General features: G+C 40.9%; 1 long non-coding RNA gene across 1 annotated transcript; it reads left to right on the forward strand.

Moving 5' to 3' along the window:
• The first annotated feature begins 1,595 nt into the window (after positions 1-1,595).
• On the forward strand, positions 1,596-2,103 carry LOC134802991 (uncharacterized). The gene is made up of 2 exons (XR_010145925.1): positions 1,596-1,680; positions 1,757-2,103. It is a non-coding gene; the product is annotated as an uncharacterized LOC134802991 (long non-coding RNA).
• Positions 2,104-18,349: the final 16,246 nt, after the last annotated feature.

The raw sequence follows: 18,349 nt of genomic DNA on the forward strand, positions 1-18,349 counted from the left end.
AAAGAAAAATTGGGGCATGAAACACACTTGTAGGGAATCTTCATATAGTCTGTAACTTCAGGTATTTAAATAAATGTAAACAATTTGTACATTTTCGGGTAGTTATAACATTTATTGGTTAACCGACCAATTACAAAACCGCCTGAATCAGTCACTGAACGACCTGACTTTAACCTACATAATTTGATCGTGTAATGTTTTCATCTACCCTCAACTGGCTTAACGAGCCATTTGAGGGTAGACTTTGTTTACTTTTATTTAAATACCTAAAGATACAGAGTATAGAGTTAGACCAAGATAAGTCTGCAACGATTTTGATAGCATACGCAGTGCAAGTGTTATTTAAACGTCATAATGTCATAGAAGTTTGACGTTTACAATAACACTTGCACCGAGTGTGCTATCAAAATCGTTGCAGACTTCTCTTGGTCTAACTCTATAATCTTTTCAGTGGTTTAGGTACCTTATAGTTGTTAGCTTGCCGTCCGGTGGCCTGAATACTGGCATCGTAGCTCGGCCCTGACCCGGTCTCCGCCGTCATACCCGGATACTGCTCCGGTTTCGGCACTAGTTCTACCTGAAACATTAATCAGTTTTAGGGTAGAGGAAACTACAAGTTTCTAAATGTTTACAGCCTTGGGTAGTCCCCGTGTCCAGTGGCATAGAGTGAACCGACCTAGCCGTGGGCGAAAACGACATCTGCGAGGCCCCTTTTCGATGTGTTTTCCCAAGGTAATAAAAAGGTTGGCTTTGCGAGGCCCCCCTAAGTGCGAGGCCGTGGGCGAAGGCCCCATTCGCTCACGCCTATTAGCTACGCCACTGCACATTACCTACCCTGCAGGGTAGGACGATGGACATAAGCCCCTGTTGTGCGCTTGCAATACGTGTTGTCCGTCCGCGAGTTCTGAACACACTGTGGTTTGCCACCGTCTAGCCAGACAACTCAGACGGACCCACACACCAAGGACAGACCAAGGTCAGACGGTTAGTAGGCTTGTCGGCGACCGTGTAGCAGGGGCTGTAGTCACACAAGTAGACAAGTTGCAACTTGTCCTATTCTGGGCACTATTTCCACCTCATGACCGCTAAAGACCGCGCCACGGGGCCTGATGTGACTAGTATGACTATGCGGATGTAGGATCCTACATCCAATATCCGATCGGACAATGTAAAAACGCTCTTTTAGTCTCTGAGGTTATTCTGTCCGCCCAAAGCGTGGCCGTCCGTCCATCTCTACGGTTCCTTGCCTTGCGACCAATAGTTAATAGTATAAGGTATCACAAACCCGCAGATCAGCGTCGAGGAAGCTCTGCAGCACAGCCTGCATTAAGCGGTCAGCATCCATATTACACCTCCGGTATTACGCTGTTCTGCAAGATGATATTGATAACATAGGTAGTTTTAGGTAGTTTCCGTGTGTGTCGCGCATTGCGATGGATCCGAGGGACAGACAAAGGTTTTTTTTACTGCCCTGAACTGAAGATAGCAAAAAATATTCGGTCCAGCCAAATAATAGATCAAATAATTACTTAAAAATTATCATATCTTAATGAAAAGAAAATATGTCTTCTGAAGTAGATCTTCTGTAGGGTAGACCGGGGACAATAGAAACACGTCATGATTGAAACAAGTCAAATTTCTCGAAAACTATAATACCTACGCGTCTGACGCAACACTCCGGTACACGCGGTCGGCCATGTTTGAATCCTTGACCAGTAGGGTTCGAGCGGCGGTGCGAGACAGGGGTGTCCACGAGCTAAACAAGTTTTTCGCAGTAAAAAGTAAGAACTTGCGCTCTCGTATATTTTCTTATAACTTCGTTTACTCTTGTATTTTGTACTAATCTAATTATTTTGGTGTTCGAGTTAGGAATAAACGAATGTTTTTAATGGCCATTGATCAGTGTTCGAGTCTTTTTTATATATAATATTTGACCTTGAAGTGAAAAACGAGGTGTGGGGACGATAGAAACAACTTGCTTGTGGACGATTGAAACGTTTCAATCGTCCTCGCGTTTTAATCGTCCCCAAAAGTAGCCGACTTCATAATATAAGAAGGTTCTGTATTCGATGCACATGTTTGTTTTATTGATGTTCACTATTATTTATGTACCTAGTTTTTGACCTAGTTGATAAATTATGGATCTACGAAGTTTTTTTTAGAAATCTGCAGTTTTTTTATGTGAATATTTGTCTTTAACAGACTTAATAAAAAAGAAAGTTCTTAGTTTGACCCGTATGTTTCTATGTATGTTTGTTTGTTCGCGATATCTCGCGTTCGGCTAAACCGATTTAGATGCGGTTTTCAGAAAAATATTTTGTTACATTCTGGAGAAAATTTTTGTGTATATAACAAATGGTTATTAACAGATTTAAAGAAAAGGAGGATCTCTGTTTGACCCGTATGTTTGTAGGTACCTATACAATATAACAAATGGTTTGTAACTCATGCAGCTGCTCTCGAAAATAATCATTTGGTGATTGTGACGATAAGCTGATGATAAAAGAAAAAAAAAAATATTTTAAATAAAAAAATAATGAAACAGATAAAATCAAATTTAAAAAATAAAAATATAATAAAATAAAAATAAAATGCGTTTATTTTCAGACAACAAGGTCCATAGTATTGTTAGTACGTACTTAAAATAACAAATATAAACAAATATAAACTAAAATTACAACTTAAAATTAAAAACTAAAATTATTAATACTAAACTAATAGGTACTACAACTAAAATGAGTTAGTATTACTTAATTTAATAACAAAAAATCTAAAACTAAAAGCCCTGCATGACAGCCGTGCGAGCGGTTCACCGAGGCGCACGTACAATCGGAGCATGCAGCTCGTTAAACCTGCCGAGCACGGCGCTGTCCTGCCTCCCGGCCACGACCTGTAGGAGACTGTTGGGGCTTCCCCTAACCCGTCTGATGAGCGACGCGACTTTGTTGCGCATAAGCGCATAGAAGTCATCAATGTGCGCGTCGGCAAACATGCCTGACGCGCTGCAGTAACGAGGAAGCCCCACCATCGCCCGGAACAGGTTATTATACAATATTCGAAGGGTATTGTACGCTCTTTGGGTATAGTTGGTCCACAGACTGCTGGTGTAGAAAGTTTGGCAGTATGCCTTAAAAAGCGTGACCTTGACCTCAAGTGAACAGCCAGCAAATCTGCGAACCAGCATGTTCCCTCTTACAGACAAAGCCCTTCGTTCTCTTTCGATGTCACCATCCCTTTAACTCCTCATTTACAATGTGCCCAAGGTATTTAAATTGCGAGACTCTCTGCAATGGCGAGCCATTGAGATATACTGGAGGAACAACTGCTGGCGGCTTATTTTTGCCTTTAAATACCAAGAGCTCACTCTTTTTGGAGTTGTATTTTAACCCATGCTTTTCAGCATAGGTCTCACAGATCGCAATTAATTTACGCAAACCCCCAATCGTGGGCCCCAACAGCACTATGTCGTCTGCGTAGCTTATGTTATTAAAACAAACTCCGTCCACATGACATCCAACATAGGTGCTGCTGAGTTCCTCGATCAGCTGATTCACGTAAATGTTAAAGAGCCTAGGCGAAGTTAGACCCCTCCTGCCTTACCCCGCATTCAAGTCCATATTGGTCAGACAACGAGTTTGCCCATTTAACATTATTTGTTTGATGTTGGTACCAGTACGACAGTATGCTTATGAGCTCGGCAGGGACACCCGCATCCTCGAGCTTCCCCCACAGGACGTCATACGACACTAAGTCGAAAGCCTTCGACAGGTCCAGGAAACAAGCGTACACAGGGGTTTTACGGTCCAGGTAGTACTTAACTGTGTTTTTTAGAGCCAGTATAGCACTCTCAGTCGACAGACCCTCACGAAAGCCAAACTGTGCATCGTGGAGCTTAGTGTGTTTACTGAGATGCCGGTCCAGCACACTATCAAAAACTTTCGCTATTACCGTAGCCAGTGAAATAGGCCTGTAATTACCCTTGTCCGCTATGTCTCCTGTTCCGTTCTTCACTATCGGCACAACCAGTGTTCGCATTAAGTCCCGTGGGAGGTACGAGTGACTTAAACATAAATTAAACAGCAAGGTCAGCACTCGCGGTAGGTGCGGTCCAGCATGTTGCAGGTGCTCGATACTGAGCCCGTCGTGGCCAGGCGACTTCCCCCTCTTCATGTTCTTAATTGCATCTTTAATTTCTTTGCAACTGAAGACGAGACGTTCGCCCGGCCGCGCAGGCCCCCGCTCGCGCACCCGCTGCACCGACCCTAGAGGCGAAGTCACCCTAAAGTGATCCTTAAACAGATTTGCAATTTCAGATGTTTCTGTAACTCCATTGATACTAATAGGTTAAACTTTTATTTTTATTCAACTTCTTAGTACCTTTCCAAAATTTAGAAAACTGTTTTTGAAAATGATGAGATGCTAATTTATCCAACTCGAGTTGTTCCTGCTGTTTGACACACCATTTTAACTTTGATTTGAATATTTTACGTTTATTTCTCATATTCTCAAAAACAGGTCCCCTATTAGGCTGACCGTACGCAATCCAGGTCTTAAAAGCATGCCTAGCCTGCGCGTGCGCCTCCTTGACATGCTGATTCCAACCCCGTACACCCCGCGCCTTCTTATTACGCGACACAATATTTTTTACCACGTACGGCTGCCTCACACAGTGTACAAACAATTTTCGTATACATATCTGTAATAAGTTGTTTATGTAAGGAATCATTGCAACATTTATCTACGCATAAGGAAAATTCTGGCAATAAATCAATAGACTTTAATATATCATTACAATATTTTGTATAGGTATTAATTTCTTGTGCCTTTCGCTCACCCCAAAATACATCATTATGAGTGGACGACTTAAATGTTGTTTTTAAACTAATTGCACTTATGTTAGACTCAATCAACATAGGAAAGTGATCCGACCAATACGCGTTATAAATAACCTTGACATCCATTACGGTTCGCACAGCTGATCGGGTGGTTAGGCAGTGATCTAGCCAGCGTTTGCACCCATGGGCTTCGCTTATAAAAGTAAACGTCCCCGAATGGATGCCAAGGTTAATTATGTCCTGACACAATAAATCTCGCTCCTCGCAAAATTCTAAAAGTTCGTTACAGAATGGCTCACCTGGGTGGGCATTAAAATCTCCTAACACAAAAACTGTCTCAATACCGCTATTATCAATCATGGCATACATTTCACTAAGGCATTCCGTGAACAATGGCAGGTTTTCCGCACTGTCCGTTGGCATGTAAACATTTATAACCATAAAAGGTCTATCGCACATCGAAACACTTATTGCACAAAACCGGTTATTTGTACTATGCACGACCGAAACAGATTGAAACATGCGTTTACGCCACAATATAGCCACACCTCCGTACGGCCTTCCTCTTATAATCTCCGTTGACGTATCCATAGAAGATTTTCCCGTGAAACTAAACCCTGGATCAATTTCGCCCAGACAGTCCAATTCATGGTCGTACAACCAATGCTCTTGTAAGACTATAATGTCAGCTTCTTTGCATATCGAACGTACACAGTTCAATGACCTTTTCACATTCTTACAGTTAAAAGTAGCCAGACTAATTGTGGATGTATTATTCTCCATTATTATGAGTATGAGTATTAATTTGCCGACCGTCCTTATTTTCCTCATTCGTACGCCGAATAAAGCGCCTAAATATGATTCCGTCTGGCCACAACTGGTCATCCAAAAATGTGCTTAACTTAGATTTAGACACATAACACTTAAATGCATTATAGGAACGCTTCTTTTTCATTTTTATTTGATGAAGTGTAACACATTCGCCCGTCTTCATTTTAATGTATTCGCAAATGTCTTCCTCTGCCGCCTCTTTGTTTACGTTCGATATAAACAACGGTACCCTAGTGTCCGCCGCTCTGAACTTGTTATTTGTATTGTCTACCGCTGCTCCTTTTCTGCTTGCAAACCTTCTCGTCTTTTTACTTGACGCTATTTTCCAGCCCTCTGTGGATTCATTCGACTTCCAAGCCCCGGTACTTGCGATTTCCGCCATTGTAATATTTTGGGCGTACATCTTTCTACTCATAAAAATATAACGGTTACAGGCGGTTAAAGGAAAATTGTTTCTATTGTCCCCGGTCTCCCCTACGGCATCTTTCATATGCAGCTTACATACGGTCTATAAATGTGAGTTAATACTTGATAAGAGGTAAGTAAGTAATGGTTTACCATTAATTTAAGCCACTTTGAGACGGAATTGAACAGATCGGGTCGGTAGCAGCCCTGAACTTCGCTTTCTTCGATCCTGTAAACTGTCAATCAATGACGATACGATACACGATAGCCCAGCGCTGGACCAGCGAGATGGCCATGCGATGGTTATGGCTCTCTACACGATGGCAGAGCGCTGGACCAGCGAGATGGCCATGCGATGATCATGGCTCCTCTACACGATGGCCTAGCGCTGGACCAGCGAGATGGCCATGCGATGGTTATGGCTCTCTACACGATGGCAGAGCGCTGGACCAGCGAGATGGCCATGCGATGGTTATGGCTCTCTACACGATGGCAGAGCGCTGGACCAGCGAGATGGCCATGCGATGGTTATGGCTCTCTACACGATGGCAGAGCGCTGGACCAGCGAGATGGCCATGCGATGGTTATGGCTCTCTACACGATGGCAGAGCGCTGGACCAGCGAGATGGCCATGAGATGGTTATGGCTCTCTACACGATGGCAGAGCGCTGGACCAGCGAGATGGCCATGCGATGGTTATGGCTCTCTACACGATGGCAGAGCGCTGGACCAGCGAGTTGACCATGCGATAGTTATGGCTCTCTACACGTTGGCAGAGCGCTGGACCAGCGAGATGGCCATGCGATGGTTATGGCTCCCTCTACACGATGGCCTAGCGCTGGACCAGCGAGATGACCATGCGATGGTTGATGGTTGATGGATGGTCGCTGGCACACTACCTTTGACGTGCGGACGAGAAACAGACACAGTAGCCATCTCATACCCATCCTGCCGAGCCATAAGCGGCCATGGCTCCTACTCATGTAGTCTACACTCATGGTCTGTACTCCTCCTCATGTACTCATGGTCTTGCGGCTTAATAGTAGTACATAACAATCAGAGGAAACCAACTAGGTAAGTAGCTAGGAGTTAAAATTCTGTCATATGTATCTGAGGTACATTGGGATATCTTATCTTATCTTATCGTCCCTGCGGGATACACTTCGGCCCATAGGGATCTTTTGTGTAATTACCCCCTAGAAAAGATAAATCTCGGAAACGGCTCTAACGATTTCGATGAAATTTGCTATATGGGGGTTTTCTGGGGCGAAAAATCGATGTAGCTAGGTCTTATCTCTCGGAAACGCATATTTAAGTTGTTATGTTTGAGCAAAGCTCGGTCTCGTGGGTACTCTGCTGTAAATTAGAAAGAGAAGATAGGTATATAACTCACATGGCCCGTAATATATATTAGTTACACAGCGTGTTCAAAACTTGATCAGCACATAAGGAATTTCTAAAGGTATCAGACAGCCTCCAAATTATTACATAGAAAATTTAGAATTTTACGACATCGCAAATTCTTGACAGTGAAATTTCACATGATCTGACAGAAAATTAATTTTCTTTCAATTTATGTTTATTGAATGAAGGTGGGTAGCGTGCTTTTAAGGTCTTTGGCCGTTTTTTTCTGTTACACCCAAAATCTAAGATTCTTAATTCAGAAAACCCAGAATCCCATACAATCACGTAGTGATTTTTTTTAGATTATGAATTTCTCAGATCGATCTTCACCATCGAGTATAGAAGTAATCTTGAACTTACTTATTCTATACTCCATGACAATCACCTGTTTACCGTTGTCACGCGATCAGTCACAAAATATCAACAGAACATGTTTTCGGTCCGTATTTTACAATATTTTTAAAATGTACAAAAAACACAAAGCTTTTCAAAACCGAAACCAAATTGCAAGCCCAATGAGATGTTACTATACGCGGTGACCACTATAGGTATTGTAATACAAATAGTATGCTTTGTTGTGTAAATAAATACGCACTAGGGCGTCCGCTAGTTGGCGCGGGTGCACAGAGCGGGTGCGCGGGTGCACAGAGCGGGTGCGCGGGTGCACAGAGCGGGTGTGCGGGTGCACAGAGCGGGTGCGCGGGTGCCAATTGTAGGTAAAATCCGCCTCACGCGCCATAGGGTGGTATTCCCCCTATCCAATATCTTTGTCCTATGTGTATAGGGACAGTGCGCGTTGGAGGGTCTGCCATCTAGTGGCCTGAATCGGAAACTTATGAGCACATGTACATTGCCAAAGCAACTGCTAACATCTACCGTTCTCGTCGGTACGTTTCCTTGTGCATAGTAGGTTCTGCCGAACTTGTGGGCTACATTGGAAGCATAAACGACACATTGAAGCCTCGCTCCAAAAATCTGACGGCTCCTGCTGCCCCCTATTAGTTCAATGCACGGGGCCTTTGCTTTAATGAGAGATTGAGATGCACTGACATTGGGCGGTAACCCATAGCGTTGCTCATACTATTTTGCGATAACCCGCTCACTCGCTCCGTGCAACCGCGCCAAATATATGTCGTTTTTTTTAGCATTAGAAAGAAAGAACTGGAATTATCTAATGTAGGTAGCTGCTGTTCAATACTTACTAATAAATACCCCATAATAAAATTCATGGGTGTTTATTGTTGTGCCTGTGAACGGGTTTCGGCAGGCGTTCTACATGACACTATATATATAAAGCTCTCTAAAAGGCCTCGCTGTCTCTACGTGTTGGATCTGTATCCCCACGCAAGCCTATCAACACGCAAGTCTTTTTAAGCGCCGCTCAAAAGGATTCGAGCCTTCGAATAAAGACTCCGTCGACAATTTTGTAGATTATGCTAAATACTAGTAGCAGTAATGAAAATAAACGTTATTTTATGGTGAACCTAACCCATGAATTTTATTTGAAGGCAACGCATTATGAATTTTTTTCGTAGTAAAATAAGCGTACGTTGAAAAGGACTCAAGTCTCAACAAAAGACTCGTCTGTAACAAGTTGAAAAGAACTCGAGTTTCGACTTAAGGCCGTTCCCGTACCCAAATGAAATCTACAATCGAGCCTCCCCTCACGCCACCCATCCCGCCCCTAGATACAATGACGATACAACAGCGCCACGCAAGAAGTAGCGACTTAAATGAACTAACAGGACACTGATTTGTAAAACGTATTACTAAATACTGAAAAAAAGCATGCTGCATCTCATAGATGGCGTTAAAGTTAAATTGGAAAAATAAATGAAACATAGTGCAAATTAAATATTCATTTTAATGAAGTCAACTCTTATTTCAATAATATTTAATTATAAGGGTAAATACAGTTTATATTTAAACAAATTAATGACTGCAAGTTTTCTATAATATCATTATTTATTAGGTATACTGTGCAGGTATATCATCGATATTTATTAAAAACCGGGCAAGTGCGAGTCGGACTCGCGCACGAAGGGTTCCGTACCATAATGCAAAAAAAAAAAAAACAAAAAAAAAGCAAAAAAAAAACGGTCACCCATCCAAATACTGACCACTCCCGACGTTGCTTAACTTTGGTCAAAAACGTCGCGAATCGCAATATCCTTTTAAGCTATTTAGATGATGAATTGATGACAATGTTAACCGGTAGATGGAGCGATTATTAAATTCTAGAATGTTTTAAGTTATATGGATTACTAATTAGTACGATCAGTATATATTAAATTAAGTAATAATTACGTATTTCACTGTGTAATAAATATACATTTTTACTTACGTTAGTTCCATTGTTTGTTGGAATCTTCCGAGTTGTCTTTTTCGAGATGTCTTCTTTTTATTCAATTGCTTGTTACCCATTATAACTTAAAGGTTTTGGTGCACACGGTATATCACTAGGACACACAACACAGCACAGTTTTTATAAGTAAATCTTATATTTGTTTTGGGGACACCTAGTACAGGTCCGTCTGGCACGAGCGCTCAGCCATCACTGTCTCATTTCGAAAGACGGACGGAGATAGAGCATGCAGGCCGGAGTCGATATTTTGTTACGATAGAATTAGTTGATGTTTATTTATTTTAAAAATATTGCCTATAATTATCGTTTTTCTAAAGCTGTCAAATTACTGTTATAGTTATGATTGATTTTTCTCCTTTTTTTGTTTCATAGTGTCACATAGTAAAGAAACGAGTAAAGTTGGAGTAAAAATTCGAATTGGAGGTTACTTTGGGAATAAATTGTATCGAGCGAAGTGTTATGAATCGTGTATCGAAAGCTGTGTTATTAAAGATAATATAATCAAGAATTATATTTATTTTTCCCACGTCTACAAATATCACCGTTTCTTAGAAAAATAGGATAATTATTGGGGTATTTTTACATTTCTGGCTCAGGGAACGGCCTTAATTATAATACATGAGTCTCAAAAACTGAGTCGAGTCTTAAAGCAGAGGACTCAAAGGACTCGAGTCTTAACCAACACTATCTAGGTACCTACAACCAGCATTTAGGCCTACAAAGGACCATGGGCAACTTTGTATGGAGCCTGGACCCAACGCCAACAGAAATAAGAATAAGGTCATTAGATAGGTAAATCTATGTACTTCATTTTGTTCTATGGGCACCAAGCAGAATTCCATTGCAGAACTGAGATATTGGTATTTTAGCCAAAATGTCGTCACCCTTATTACCTAGGCAATAGAGTTCAAGTAAGTAAATTAATTGCTGCAGGGTATTGTTCGTGCACCGCCGGGCGAGCACACCAAATGATTTGCCGCGCTCGCCCGGCGGTGGACTCTATTGCCTAGGTTATAAGGGTGACGACATTTTGACTAAAATACCAATATCTCAGTTCTGCAATGGAATTCCGCTTGGTGCCCATAGAACGAAGTGAAGTACAGAGACATACCTATCTAATGACCTGACTCTCAACTCTGTTGGTTTTGGAGCCATTTTGACGGGTAGTCCTTTATTTGTGTTGGTGTTTAATGTTTATGTGCAATATGTTGTTTAATTGGTACACGTGGATCTTTTACAGGTATAATGCTGGTTGCTTTGTCAGCAGTCGTCTGTCCTATGTGGTGTAATACGAAGGATCCAAGATCAGACCAGACCAAATAACACAGACACGTTAATTAGTGCAATGTGTAATATAAAGAATGTACAAGCTAAACCTAGTCTGTCAGGTATATGCTATTTTTCTGTCGCTTTTAGCTAGTCTAGTACCATAGAGTACTAAGTACTACTACAAAGTAGAGTACTACAGAGTAGTAGTACTGTACTGAGTGTACTAGCATAGAGTAAAATAAGTAAAGAAAGAGTGGTAACTCCATCATCAGTTTGATCAGTCAAAACAACATGCAGTCTTATCGCTCATTCGCGATAAGACTGCATGTTGTTTACTTCTACTCGTAATCATATTTTACATATTGTATTCTGTATTTATCGATATACAATATGTATAATCGGAAGTCGATAAACGAGAAGTCCCTATGACAGCTCAAAAATGCTACGAGAATTCCGGGCCCTGTACGTCTACCACCAGTTTTGACATTGACATAACGCTCACGTCTACGTAATTTACTTTCTGTACATCTCGCTTGCACTAATATGCGAGTACGAGCGAGATGCATAGAAAGTAAGTTACGTAGACGTGAGCGTATATGTCAATGTCAAAACTGATGGTAGACGTACTGGTGATACCTAATACATAGTACGGGGAAACACGTCATACTTACTCTCCGGCATTATTGCTTTGCCACGTGGCTAATACGGGAGCTAACTGCTCGCATAATAAAATAAACAATGGCTTTTTCATTTCTCATGCTCTGGAAGAGGGTCATTGATGTTGTTCCAAAAGGTGTGCAGAAAATAATACGTTTCTGCACTGCAGGCTGCAGCATTTTAGGTTCCAAGTATGAATTATTATTTTTTTTACGACATACAATTGACATTTGGGTATAAATCAATTTCCATTCTGATATTTGACTCCCCATTCCATAAACAACGATACTTTTTCCTTAAATTGTTAATTGAAAGTACCCTCAAAAATACTATAAAAATGTATACTTACCACTGACTTAATATTAGAAATAGACACACAGAGCGGAACAAAAATGTCAACAAAATGTGGATCAGAATGACATTAGCTGCAAATTTGCATTGATGATAAAAACGCTTACGTAAATTTTGAGTCAAGATAAATGTTTTGTACGGAAAAGAACTTACTGTCGCAAGCATTAAGTGTCAAATTTGTAAACATTATTACCAACACTGTTAAAACTTTAAGTCCGATGGCACTAAACGTAACTTCACCTTTGTATTTACGTCAAACGAGAATAATGAACGAATGGAGTCCCTTTGGTACATTTTAATAGGTATTACTGTACAGAAAAACCGAAGTAATAAATGAAACAAATTTAATTTGATCGGGAGTTCAAATAAAATTAATTCATGGTAACAACCCGTGTAAGTTATCATAAAATAAATTTATAAATTTATTATATTTTCCTTGAAATAAATTCAACTTATTAAATAACTGTGTATTTTAGATCTACATAATACTCTTCGCACTTTCGTTATTTGCAATATAGTGCACGGGGACATTCAGGTCGCTACTGGTACTGATTGGTTATGGTCTTTATCAAAAAAATCCTGTGGTTGTCACTGTGTTCAGACAGGTTTAACATTTACAGTTAGTCGATGTAAGCCCTTATTGGTCGTGTATATGTCGGAAACAGGGAAATGCGCCGAACACACAAGTGCCGTTTTGCCTTGTTTAAAACTGCATCACCCCTATCTCTTGCTATAATAGCAGTCCACTCTGCACGTCGCATAGGTTTTCTTGGAAATCTTGAATTTAAACATAATATTATATCTTACGAATTCCATATAAAAATAAAAAAGTATTGGCCTCACATCGACTCATTAGATTTTTGTTCCTTCACATCCCTTCTTTGGTACTAACAAAATAATTTATTCAAAATCATGAAATTACCACCAGATTACATAAATTATGTAATGCTATCCAAAGAACTAACCGAAAGAAATACATTCCATGCTTTTTCCTCGTTTTATCATTGTTGTTTTTGCATATTTTTACGACCATTTTACGACATTGTTGACAACTTCACATTTGAGCGGTCCATACAAGACTAAACGAAAAAGTAACGCGTGATCTGTTTTAACGTTACTTTTGCGGGGCCATTTTTTGCGGCTGATTGGGTATCCAGTTCTTATTCTATATCAATGATACTTACTCATGTTTTTAAAGTCATGTTTAACAAAAAACACATTAATTTTACTTTCCTCGTATTCGAAATGAAAAGTAGAGTGTTTAACTTGGGTGAAAGGCATGATTTCAGCCTCGGACTATTGGCGCTCTCACTGCGTTCGAGCGCCAAACTACCTCAGCAGGAATGACTGCCTTTCATCTCTTGGTTAACAATCTACTATTTCTTAACAAATTAGGGTCTTAGGCGTAAGAATCATTGAGAAAATTAATACTTGAAATGATTTTCATGTTTCAGAACGACAAGATGGCCACCAAGCACAGGAGCAGCGACTCGTGTCGTTGTGAGGAGAAGGGCGAGAGATGGAGCTACAATGTTTACAGGGAACTCGTCCAATTTGGGAAACATGCGGTAACGTCACAACTATATTATTTAAGAAATAAAACTATTGGAACGGATTATATTGCGTATCTTTATCTTTTACTTGAAAATAGTTGTAATGTACAACTAGCCTTATGAACCAATTTCGCATGTATATAACTGGCCTTATAATTTATAGTTTATGATAGTTCATTATTTTGTAAGTGGGTAGTTTTTGCACAGTGTAGTTTTTCCTCAGTCACCCGTTGACCACGAACGCAGTAAACGGTTCGAAACGTCGGGATGTAGTATGAATTAAATATACGCGATATAAATCCGTTTCAATAGTTTAATTTCGTGAGTAACTATCGCGGTAACCGAAGACAATATTAACTATATTATTTTCATATCACCTAATCAGAAAACACTAAGAATTTTTGATTTTCCTCATAGTTGGTGTGAAAAGCAGTATCCCTCATTACGCTCAGGATTCTACTTTATTTATTGTAGAATCCATCGCTTCATTCAGGATTCAATATACGCCCTTGACGGAAATATATCATTTTGATCCCTTGTAACACAAACTACTATTTCATCAACAGTTTTTCAGATACATATATGGAAGTCATATACAGTTTGGAAAAATAAATCGGGCCCTGGAGGGAAACTACCTTAAAGCCTTAAGTTGGCTCATTTTACTTAAAGGAGACATTCCTTTATTTTTGAAATGAAACAAAACTGCATTCAACGATTTTTCATTTTTTTCAATTTGGCTTGACTAAAAAAATCTTGAGTACTAAATATTAGATTTTATGGATATTTTGTACGACAGACGAGTGTAAGACCTAATATTTCTTGGAGAAATGTTATCATTAACATTAACTGTATCGACTAGTAGAATAAAATTGCGAGTGTTTATTTTTTGGAATTTTTTGCACCAAATACAGCAGCAGCTGGTTGCAGCTTGTTGGAGTTCTGAAAACCACCGAAGTCTTCAGTAGTGCCATCAACATGGAGTTTGGTGTCGATAAATGTGCAGTTATACATGTATAGCGGGGAAAGGTTATAAATTCAACAAATTTACAACTTTCTGAGACAATGTCTTTCAGATCTATCTCTGAATCAGAAACCTACAAATACCTTGGTATGTCACAGTCGTTGGGTATTGAGGACGAGGGTATTAGACGGGCGGTGAAGGAGCGCTTTTTCGGTCGGCTCACAAAAGTCCTTAACAGTCTTTTGTCAGGAGGCAACAAATTACGCGCCTTCAACGCCTGGGTAATGCCCCTACTCACATACTCCTTTGGCATACTAAGGTGGACTCAGACCGAGCTGGATGCCCTGGATCGTAGGGTCCGACAGCTGCTCACCACACACCGTATGCTACACCCACGCTCGTCTGTTATGAGATTGTACATCCCACGGAAATGTGGAGGTCGCGGCTTTCTAAACGCCAAATATCTCCAGAACCGTGAGGTGTACAATCTCAGGAGTTATTTCCTCAACAACGAGTGTGGGATGTGGTGGCAGCAGACAGGGGCCTCACGCCGCTCTCCTTGGCAAACGAGAACTGGCGCAAACCTGTAGTACTAAGCACCGAGGACCGCAAGGCGGTATGGAAGGATAAGCAGCTACACGGGCGGTTCTACAAGGCCCTCATGGGACCTGATGTAGACCTGCCCGTGTCGGTGAACTGGCTACGATTCGGGAATCTCTTCGGAGAAACCGAGGGTTTTGCCTGTGCAATTGCGGACGAAGTTATGATGACGAATAACGACCGGAGATATATCCTGAAGGACGGTACGGTCGACATTTGTCGGGCATGCCGCCGTCCCGGAGGGTCACTCAGGCATATTATCTCCGGTTGTTTTCATCTTGCTAACGGCGAGTACTTGCACAGACATAATCTCGTAGCCAGAATTATTCACCAGCGGCTTGCTCTTCTATACGGCCTTGTGGACCGTGAAGTGCCGTACTACAAGTACTCACCTGCACCAGTTCTCGAAAATGGTCGTGCCACGCTCTATTGGGATCGATCTATCATCACTGACAGGACTATTGTCGCCAATAAGCCTGACATCGTGCTGATAGACCGATCGCAGCGCCGGGCCGTGCTCGCCGACGTCACCATCCCCCATGATGAGAATCTCGTGAAGGCCGAGAAGGACAAGTCCAGCAAGTACCTAGACTTAGCTCACGAGATTACCGCCATGTGGGATGTTGACTCAACGATCATTGTTCCGATAGTTGTGTCAGCGAACGGTCTCATAGCGAAGAGTCTCGACTAGAGAGACTCTCGCTGGGTGGTTGGATCAAGGGTCAGATGCAGAAGGCGGTAATTTTGGACACGGCGCGTACAGTACGTCGGTTCCTCACTCTGCGGCCCTGACCACCGGCAGCTTGGGCCAAGCCCCGCTGCCGGCGGCAACCTAGGTTAGGTTTTTTATAATGTGTTTATATGTATTTTTTATTGTTTTGTAAGTGTTTTTATATTTTACTTTTATATTCATATTATAAATCACCTAGCCTAAGAATTCAAATAAATATTGAAAATAATATAATAAAAAAATAAAAAAGTAGGATTATAGAAAACATAGTGGGAATACGATCCTACCGACTGCGCCATGTAAAATATGTATTTGGCCACCAAACGAAGGAAAAACGGGGAAAATAATATGTGTATAAGCGTATTTTGACATAGTTGTAGGGAATGGTGTATTAAACAACATACTAAAAGTAGCGGAGGGTGGGGGTGAAGCTAACGGGTAAAGCGGGGTTTAAAGTTCCCGTTTTATTGTTTTTCGTAAATAATTCGTAAACGGTAGCCCATAGCAAAAATAGTCTTTTACGTAAATAATCTGTATAAATTTTCCTACATATAGATATACAGGATGTCCCAAAAATAGCACGGCAAACTGACACTGGAGGTAGGACTGTCTAGTAGTAAAAATTAAATGAAAAAACAGCATACCTTATTTCGTATACACTCGACCCTATCGTTTTTACTTTCCCACCAATTCGGATAGAATGCGTGGACGTCCCGCCATCTCTTCTTCGACTTTTAATACTTGTATTGTTTTATCAGTCCTGCAGAGCGCACCTGTGTTCTAAGATAAAGGAGAGACTGGACCGTCACCGGTTGAGCTGCCCTGCGTTCCGGTCCGAAGGTGGTCAGGTAAGTTAGTGAAAGCCGTAACAGATTACCGGACCGCACCGCGACCTTGATGCGGATATATCTTACTCGCTCTAATTTAACTTTTCTTATAGCTGCGTCCTTAACGCACTTACGGCGACCTTACACACTATCGATTCGTGCGCCGTACCGCACCAGGGTCGCGGTGCCGTGCGGAAGTCTATTATGGCTTTTAGAGCGGGCGTAAGAGCCACCACACAAGCGTCAACCCGAATGCCGGCGTCTAGCCGACACTATGGCTGCTGCTCGACGCAACGTTGGCAACTGCACAGCGACGCCATTTTCTATAGCGCTAGACGCAGACTTCTCAATTAGGGTCCGGGGGGAGGTGGCCTGAAATAAAGATTTTTTTAATATAGATGGTCAAACAAATCTTGTCTGTAGAAAAAGGCGCGAAATTGAAATTTTCTATGACACGACATCCCTTCCCGCCTACATTTTTCAAATTTGCCGCCTTTTTCTACTGACAAGATCTGCTTGACCAACTATATATTTTGCCTGGCCGCAGACGTTAGGAATTTTCTCGTGCGGAATGACATGTGCAAGCGAGACAGCGCTGTGCATTTGTAGAGCGACGTCCAGTTCTCACCTGTCATTCCGTACGGAAACCGAATGAAAATTCCGAACGTATGCGGCCAGCGTAAATGGAAGGGCCCACTATTCCCATCGTAGTCCTATTGATAAATAAAACCTGTCTTTAATTCAAACTGAGGGATGCTTTTATAAAAGATGACCTTGAATAGGGTATTTGACTGTATTTAAAATAAATATATTATTTTACACCATCTATGAAATAAAGCACTAGAAGATTAATAGAGAAACGTAGACAGCAGTTAGTTTTAGACACAATTTCTATTTTAAAACCCGTATAAAACTATAAAGAGTAGGTAATATGATTGTGACGTCACATACTAGTGGTTCATATAAATTCCATAGTAGCAAAATCGTTTTGACAGTTTGAAAAAAGAGACTGATTTGACTAGTAGTCAATTAACCAATTCCGAACGTCTGCGGCCAGGGTAAAATGGAACAATCATCTTATTCCAAAATTACGAATCCGAAGGGCCCACTGTTCCCATAGTAGTTCTATTGATAAAACCTGTCTTCAATTCAAACTGAGGGGTGTTTTTACAAAAGATGACCTTGAATTAGCTAGGTGCGGTAGAACCAAGTACCAACCAACTACAGTCTAAAATAGGGAAGATTCCTCTACTTAAAATAAATGATTTCACACCTTTTGCATGAAATAAGGCACCCGGTAATTATTAGAAAAACATAGATAGCAGATCGGATAGATATATAAAAAAGTAGGCGAGTTGACCGTGAGGTCACTGTCACTACATATACTCGTTTTCATATAAATTTCATATAAACCATTTTTTTTTTCAACATACCATCAACGTTTGATAGTTTTGGGTTATTTCTATAGGTATTACTTAGTAGGATACTAATAAATATATGTATAATTATTATTTTCAGACACCCAGACGAGCCCTCACCAGCCCGACCAGATCAATCCTTA

This window comes from Cydia splendana, chromosome 25, assembly GCF_910591565.1.
Source record: "Cydia splendana chromosome 25, ilCydSple1.2, whole genome shotgun sequence".
Lineage (NCBI taxonomy): Eukaryota > Metazoa > Arthropoda > Insecta > Lepidoptera > Tortricidae > Cydia > Cydia splendana.